Below are 8576 nucleotides of genomic sequence, written 5' to 3'. Positions count from 1 at the left end.
CATATGATATATATATATATATATATATATATATATATATGACAAATAACGGTTTTGTTTCATTTTGCATGAAAACTTCATTCATTCCTCAAAACTATTCACAATAGTACAATTCTATACTGTATAATATTATACTACGGTGAACTGTCGGACTTAAAATCCACTCAATGTTGTAGAAGTTACGGTTTAATTTTATTTTCAGCTCAAAATTCTCATAAAAATCTTTTTCATCTCAACTTGTTTTGTTAAGGAAATGAAGTATAATTCGAAATAACAGCCAAAACTATAGTCAAAACCCTTGTGTGAAAGCAGTATTAATTGTATGTACTTTGCATGACATCAACTAACGAATTAAAACTACAATAGTAAATTAATGATATTATTAAGTTGTGCTGGTTTAAAAGTTAAGAAAATCGAAACACCACCGTCAATGGTGCCTGGAACACAGATACGAGCAACGATTTAGTTTTCTATGAGGAACATGCTCTGGACGACTTTTGATTTCAATGAAGGTGGCATGATCTTTTAGATTATGTGATGTATCATCTATGGACCATTTATTGCTCTATGCGAAAAGCAACAACAACCACTGCATGGGAAACAAACATCCAATGCGCTAATCTTGAGATATAACCTTAATTAATTGTCTATCGCAAAAAGAAATGTTTCACTCAATTAAGGCAAAGAAATTAAAACATTTTCTAACGTTATACTGTCGAAGAGATTGTCAGTATGTTAGTGCAATTCAAGTTCGGCCCTATATCCAATTTAAGTGAAATTATAATTAAGAGATTACAAAAATCAAAATCTTTGAAATTTCATCGGGACCAACAAATATATCTTAACAAAGATACTAAAATAATATACATCCATCTCTTTCTAATAAAAGTTGTGACAAATTGTTTCTGTTTTATCAGGTTAATATTTATTGATATTCGTCTACTTAGGACTAGCAATTGACGAGCCTGACAAAGAAATCTAGCTGTAATCTGCAAGACGTTATCTATCTGTTTCATTTTGCAGCAGGTTGAGTTGATGTAATCTGAAGATATCGTTTATCTATTTAATTGCAAAATAGCATGTAACGGCTTGATTTGTTGTAATTTGCAACACGTCATCTATCAATTAAATTTCACAACAGCACGTAACAATTGATTTGTGGGTTCAACCCTTTTCACTCCTATTTCGCTGTAATGAGTCCGTACCCCTTCTTCAGCCCTCATTTTCATAAAATTTCTTTATTTTTTACTTGTACCTTACTGTACCTTACTACTTAAAAATGATATACTAAAAGATGAAAACATTACGATTATCTTGAAACTAGTAATTTTATTATTATTTTACTAATATGTATGTCTTTTCGTCGTCAGTCATCTTTTGAGTCCGTACCCCTTCTTCAGCCATCATCTTTATAAAATTCTTTTATTTTTTACTTGCCAAGTTTCTTATAAAAACTGTACCTTACGACTTAAAAATGATATACTAAAAGATGAAAACATTACGATTATCTTGAAACTAGTAATTTTATTATTATTTTACTAATATGTATGTCTTTTCGTCGTCAGTCATCTTTTTGACTAACAGTACAGATTTAGTTTCATTTTAAACATTTTCATAATTTTCAATCCGTTTTGATTTATCTCTAAACATTTATTCTTGTTAAGTTTAAAACGTTATATTAGTCCTAGAAATATTTAAGTGATTCCGTTTTAGGTTAAAGTCAGATAACGTAATTACAAACGCACGAAGAGCTTTCTCATATCCAAATTCATATGCAATATTTTTCAAATACAATGGAGCGGATCACTCACTTCTTAAGTTTGCGCTATGCCAATAGAGTTCCCCTTTCTACCGGAAGAGTATAATAAAGACCTTGTAAACTTAATTAAATTCATTCGGTTTCAATTTGCCTGGTGTATTATTTTTTAAACACAAAAATGTATATAAATACTTTTTTGGAACCAATTTCATTACTGATACTTTAAAGCATTGTTCATAAAATAGAAAAAATATTATGGAATTATGCTCCTTTCAGAAGTTAAATCATGCTTAGAACTTCAAAACTTCAGTTAAAAAATGATTGATATCTCAAATATAGTTGACCTAATTTGCTTAAATCTTGAATGTTTTCAGACCATTAAACATTTCTTAATATGATGCCTAATACGTTTTTATTCTTAAATGGGGTTTCGGAATTAAGCAGATGGAAAGTTCCTCGAAAAGATTGAAGAAAACCTTTAGTTTTCTCAAAATATTCGTAAATTTTTAGTATAACAATATTTTATTATGTTCCAAATATTATTTGCAAAGGAATTTCCATCTATCATGCACCATTTATTGAAATGGACTCTAAAGTGAGCCAATTACTGCTCACTGTAACTTCATTGTCGACGAGAAGCTATAAACCTTTGCATTTTTACATAGATACCATTAATTAAGTTGTAATAATTTAATATTTTGAAGACCCGAAGACGCAGCTAGTTGCATCTATATATTATCTTTATAGTGATTCGATTGAACTGAAACTTTTCAAAACATTGTATTTTTTATATAATCATCAATTTTAATGAATAGAATAAAATTACAAAAACAATCGTTTCCAGTTCTCGACATGGCCACCTTAAGTGTGAAGTAAGTTCTACGCTAATCAAATGTGAATATGTGCAATTTATATCCATGCACGAAGAAGAACTTTCTTCACCTTATCAACACTTTAATAGAGGCCGCTTTTGAATGAAGTCTAGATTGTATCTATCAGTCATTTTTATTTATCGCGTACTTTGGTGGTCTATGACTCTATAACACTTTCCAAAAATATTTATGCACTGATTTTGACGTTATAGTGTAAAAACATCTATTTAGAGCGACCATTACCCGTTGCGAGCATCATCTTAACCTTTTTGGAACTTGTAAGGTGTGTTTTTGAGTATTCATTAATTACATGGTTGTTTTTGATGTATTTAGCTAAGTAGTTAGTAGTTATGTTCTACTGCTACCCGAATTTCGTTCAATACGATCCTTAACTTCTTTCCGATCACCTTCACAGCGTTTTGAGAAGCTGTCACTTTTGTGAAAACATTTTATCAATCAACATAAAAAAGATTGATTCACATTGAGGTGTTCGAGGGTTCTAACAATATACACTTGGAGTTCTCCATTCAAATATTCGTAAAATATTAATCCATTTTCATCACAGATAATGTTTTCTCCAATAAACTGAGACGCAAATGCTTTCGTCCAGTTGTAAAGAATAAAATCACTGTCATTAGATGAAATGTGGAAGCAGTTGTCGACACCTTTTCAAAAGTTACAGCAGTTAGTAACATAGTTAGTTAGAGTTAAATTGGGCCACCTTGCAGATACGTTTTATATACATTTTTAATAGCTGATCTTTATATGTACGTCTAAGAATGGAATAATATCATGTTTCATGACTTATTAGGTGCTCACGCCTTTTTGTAAGATTATGTATTTGATTTTACTAATTTGGAGCTTTGGAGCTTCATAAAACGGTTTTATTCAAATTTTTGACTTAGTTCGAAACAGATTAAAATGACAAAATAAAAAGATATTATATTTAAGTATAATGTCTTTTTTGTTTAAAAAAACTGAAATTTTACAAAGGGAGAGTAATAATTTTAAACAAAATAACAAATATATATTTAATTGCATTTATTTTTATTTTTTCTTATTTTAATATGCCATCAATTAACATTGTTAACAGATAGTGATGACGTGATTATTAGTCTGCATGATTGTTTCTTTCGTCATAAGTCAGCCAGAATGGCGACGTAAGTATGTATAAGTTTAAATGCTCAACACAGCGTCAAAGCCCCATTCCACGAAAGTACAAGTATAAGCAGTAAGCAGTAAGCAGCACTACTAAACAAGCAACAAATATATAAATAATTGCTTGAAAATGACCGGCTTTTCTGTAGACACACAGTATACAGTATACGGTATAGAGTATAGCAGTATATCAGTGTACAATTACATTCATGAGTGATATACATATTTGTCTGCAACACAGCCAGATCGGCTGTGTACACTCTCATAGGCAAACTGAAATGCAACACAAGCTTCCAAATAAGGGTGCACATGTTAAGTGAGGAAGCTATATCTATGGTTAGGAGCAACGCAAATAATTTGCGATTACACTTTTGACACAATTTTAAGTCAAATAATAGAACTTCGATAGATCGAACGTGTGATTCCGATAATGTTGCCCTTAAAATAGAGAAAACTCAACATATGGTGTATTAACATTAGGCCGTGTTTTTCACATCTCCGTATCGGCACTAAAATAAGCACTGAATTGTGTAACTAATAACAATGTGTTGCTCTTAGACAATTCAGATTCAGATAGAATTAAAATGACTTGCATAACATCGACGTGAATTTAGTTACTGGGACAGTCGAGATACATTAAAAACAATTTCTTGATTTTTTATAAGTAGAATTTTTTAATGATTCCTCCAACTACTAAGTACGGTTCACAATTAACCCATTTAAGCAATATTCAATTTCTATAAACCGCGATGAGCTGTTGACTTGTTGACTTGTTGAAAATATATACTCGTACGGCGATAACTTGAAAAAGTTTCGGTTTGTTGTTATTTTTATTACATCGGGGAGCACAGAACGGCTTGGCACAAGTCAACTGCGGTAAGCAAAGCAGGTCGCATGCACATGCCACGCGTGCCAACCGTAGTGACTTCTTGCAACGTTTGCAACATTTGCAACTGCAGACTACAACAACCAAGCGACAATCTACAAATGCACACTACCTAAGAAATTATACTATAGACTTCAAATGTTCTAATAGTATTTGAATTTTTACAAAAACTCTTACGAATGCAGCAAGTCGGATGCATTGTGCCAAATATAATGATTTTATAATGCATTTGTTTATTGCTCTTGGTGTGAAATTAAACACAATGCATTAATTCAATTTGCATCACTCTGGAAACGTACTAAACGTACATAATTTATAACAACTTCAAAATTGATGGTAATTCATAAATAATTGGCCAGCAAGATATGATAAATTGCACAGTTGGCGCCATTGACTAAGTACAAATGTAACGTAGTATGAAGTTAAGGCCCTTAACTTGCAGGAAATATCATACTCATATCCATATTGTTGGATATGACACAGTGATTTCAGCAGGATAACTTCATCGAGTTACCTTTTCATACCCTTCACACTTTCGCGAATAAAAGGCATACTAATTTATCAAAAGATCTTTGTAATGTGGTGAAGTAGACGTTGGAGATCATGTAAACATCTTGGTTGGTGATCATATATAATCTTGATCGCCAAGACGCGACGAATCGATTTACCGATGTCCGTCTGTCTGTTTAACTGTCTAAAAATATGCAAATTAGTCTCTTATTTTTTGAGACAATTGTAAAATACTTTGCAGAGACTTTTTGGTAGATCAGGTCTACATATATGTATATTAAATCAGTTAACTATATCATGCAGCGCTTACATAAAATAATTGCTGTAAATGAGATTATTTAAATAAATATATGTATGTATACAATGGATTTTACTCCGAAAAACTGTGTAAAAGAGCTCAAAAAATAATATAATTATTTTTGAACAGTATAGAAGCTTTGCTAAAGTCAGCATATAAATTGCATAAAGACAGTGAATAAAAAATAGCGTCAATATGTTTAAGGCATCTTTTAATTACACAAAAATACTACAGTTATTTAAAAGATATTGATACAATACCGAGAACTAGAATATATTACATATTTAAGCATTCGCGAATGCATTCATGAAATGCAAGTTGTTTGAACGCATGCGAGCTGAAAAGCAAATGATTTCCAAGCTATTTGTGCTATCAAGCCATGCACTCAAAAATAGAATCGTATAATCTTTTGTTACCTAAATATTCGTCTTACTCCTTGTACTCTTTGTTCTTCTAAATATATTTCTTCTTCTTTGCCTTTTGTTTATTACTATGCCAAGGGCAAGCAGCTGATGCTTGTGTTATATGCATTGAATGTGGGTAGCACACAAACGAATAGAATCCGAATGGATTGAATACTAGTTTTGTCAATCAATATAGTATACTAAAACAACTGAGGGTTGTGTCATATAATAAATGTTGTGTATAGCTAACAAATGCATAGATTTCAATAATATTTACGCTAATTAATATACAACGGGTAGCAAGCTGTTCTTGTTATATATATAAATTTATCAATTCATAAATAGATTTTAAATAGATTGATTACTTGCACTTCCAACGAATGAAGTAAACACAAACACACTAAGTGGTTCCATGAAAATTTCTCATGTGGACAAAGAAGCGAATCATTTTCAAGGAATATGAAATAAACCAAGTGGTCTAAAACACAGATAGTTTACTTAGTGAACTAATTTACTTAATAGAAACTTACGTTGGCCTTGTATTGGTGTTATAAACACACAAATAAATAAACGTAATTGTTGATCTATAACAAATAAAAGAATGGTTTTCGTGTTGTGTGTTTTATGTGTGAGTCTCCTTGCTATTTTTTTAACTACCATGCCACTTACACAAGCAGTTCTTCTTTACGATCTACGTACAAATTTTATAGCAAATGAATGAATTTCGAATAAAGTACATGCTTGCGCCAAAAAGCGATTTCTAAAAAATCCAAAACGAATCATAAAAAACAAATAAAAAACCTGTTGACTTTTAAACTGAATACTTTGCTGTATATCTTTGTTAAATACAGTCAAACTTCCATAACTCTAACTAAAAAGAGTGCAACAAGGTTTAGAGAGCAAGTTACATACCATTACAGAAAAATTCTTCAACTCGAAGTCTCCATAAGTCGAACATTTTCTTCACAAAATGGTACTTCGAGTTATGAAAATTTGATTGTATATCTAAAAAGAATATAAAATATATGAATACTTGTTCTTGTATCTAGAAAACCTTACTATCATTAGAAGTTAAGAATATGACGAAGCTGGGATTCTCATTTGCTTTTGTGAAATATGCTTTGTAAAACCGTTCACTTGATGTAGAACCAACCTCTTCTTACACAACCGATCGCTTTCTTAGTTTATTGTCATCTGAATTGTGATAAAAGCAATCCAATTAATGTTGGTTTAAAATCGCAATACCAGATTTATTGCAATAAATGTTAAAAATGGAAAATTATATTTAAATTTTGTTTCGGATTGGTTTGTGCATAGAAGGGAAGGGAATAAAGGAAGGGTTTATAAAGATAGAATTAACAAAATTATCATTTCTATTATCGTAATAAATCGAAATTACCAGAGTTTGAACATTGAATTATTGTAGTAAGTTGATTAATGTACTATTAGTAAGTAACCCTAATAAAATCACACTTGTAACTATAATTTATATAGTCTTTAAGATATAATAATATAGATAGAAAGTTACGTGAAATGATTAAGTAAACACATTCGATATATTTAATATCTTTATGCATATTAAACTAGTCGTTTCCTCTTTGATATTATAACACCAATTCTTACTCGATATTTAGATATTGCCAACATATTTTGTGTTAGAGTCAACATTAATGAAATAAAAAGATATGTAATACAAAAACGAACTTACAAATTGTCATTTCTTAACTTTTCAGGTTGTGAAGGTTGTGAAGGCGGATTGGATTAATGCATGTGAAGCCAGATTTTAAAAGCGGCTTTTTATTGAGAACTCTGCACAAAGAATACACAGAATACACAGAATACAGAAAAAATTCCAGAAGCTGCATTCTACAATCGATACAATGAAAAAAAAGTTTCATCGATATAATCAACAAAAAGCTGAAAGTATAAATGCAACTTAAGTGAAGTAAGCGCAAAATTAAATATCTGTACATATTGGGAGTTTAGGAAGTTCTTTATGTAGCATGATCTCTAGTTGGTTAAAAGTTGGCTGAAAGTTGGCACACAGAGTGAAAAACAGGACGAGTGGATTTCTTAACAAAAATTTTGTCGATTTTAAGCAAATGCATTTCGAAGTTGCAATGTTGGCGGCATCCTGAAGATGCTTCATCGATTGTTGTCTCAAATGCTTTGGTGTGTGCCCGACACGCAGTTCAACGCACGTGGTCACTGAATTTAATCTTTTCAAAGAACCAAATAAAAAAGCATTGAAATGTTGAAAGCATATCGATGGGTATTTAGTACGCGGCATGGCGCAAAGATGTAAGCTACTGAAACGCCGATGAGAATTTCAAGTTGCTTATGCGGAATCATGCCAATGTGGAGGTGGTCTTATTATAGTTTATGTACATATGTATATACATATATTTTACTGAAGTACTAAAAAAAATTTTTTTAAATACTATATTATAAGAACAATATGAAAATAATATATTTAAGAACAATGAATAACTTTCACTAAATTAACTAAATTTTATAAAAATAGTTTGAAATAAGAAGAGAAAGAATAATAAAATAAGTTGAATAAGAAATTATTATTAAATATATTATAACACAAAATAAAAAATAAAAAAAAATTTATTATAAAAAAGTTATCTCCTCTAACTCTTTTTATTATGAAAAAGTGAAGCGGGGCAATCGAAATCAAAAA

Source organism: Teleopsis dalmanni, chromosome 2 (assembly GCF_002237135.1).
Source record: "Teleopsis dalmanni isolate 2A chromosome 2, ASM223713v2, whole genome shotgun sequence".
NCBI classification, from domain to species: domain Eukaryota; kingdom Metazoa; phylum Arthropoda; class Insecta; order Diptera; family Diopsidae; genus Teleopsis; species Teleopsis dalmanni.
The sequence above is the reverse complement of the archived record's forward strand: the minus strand, read 5'-3'. Positions refer to the sequence as shown.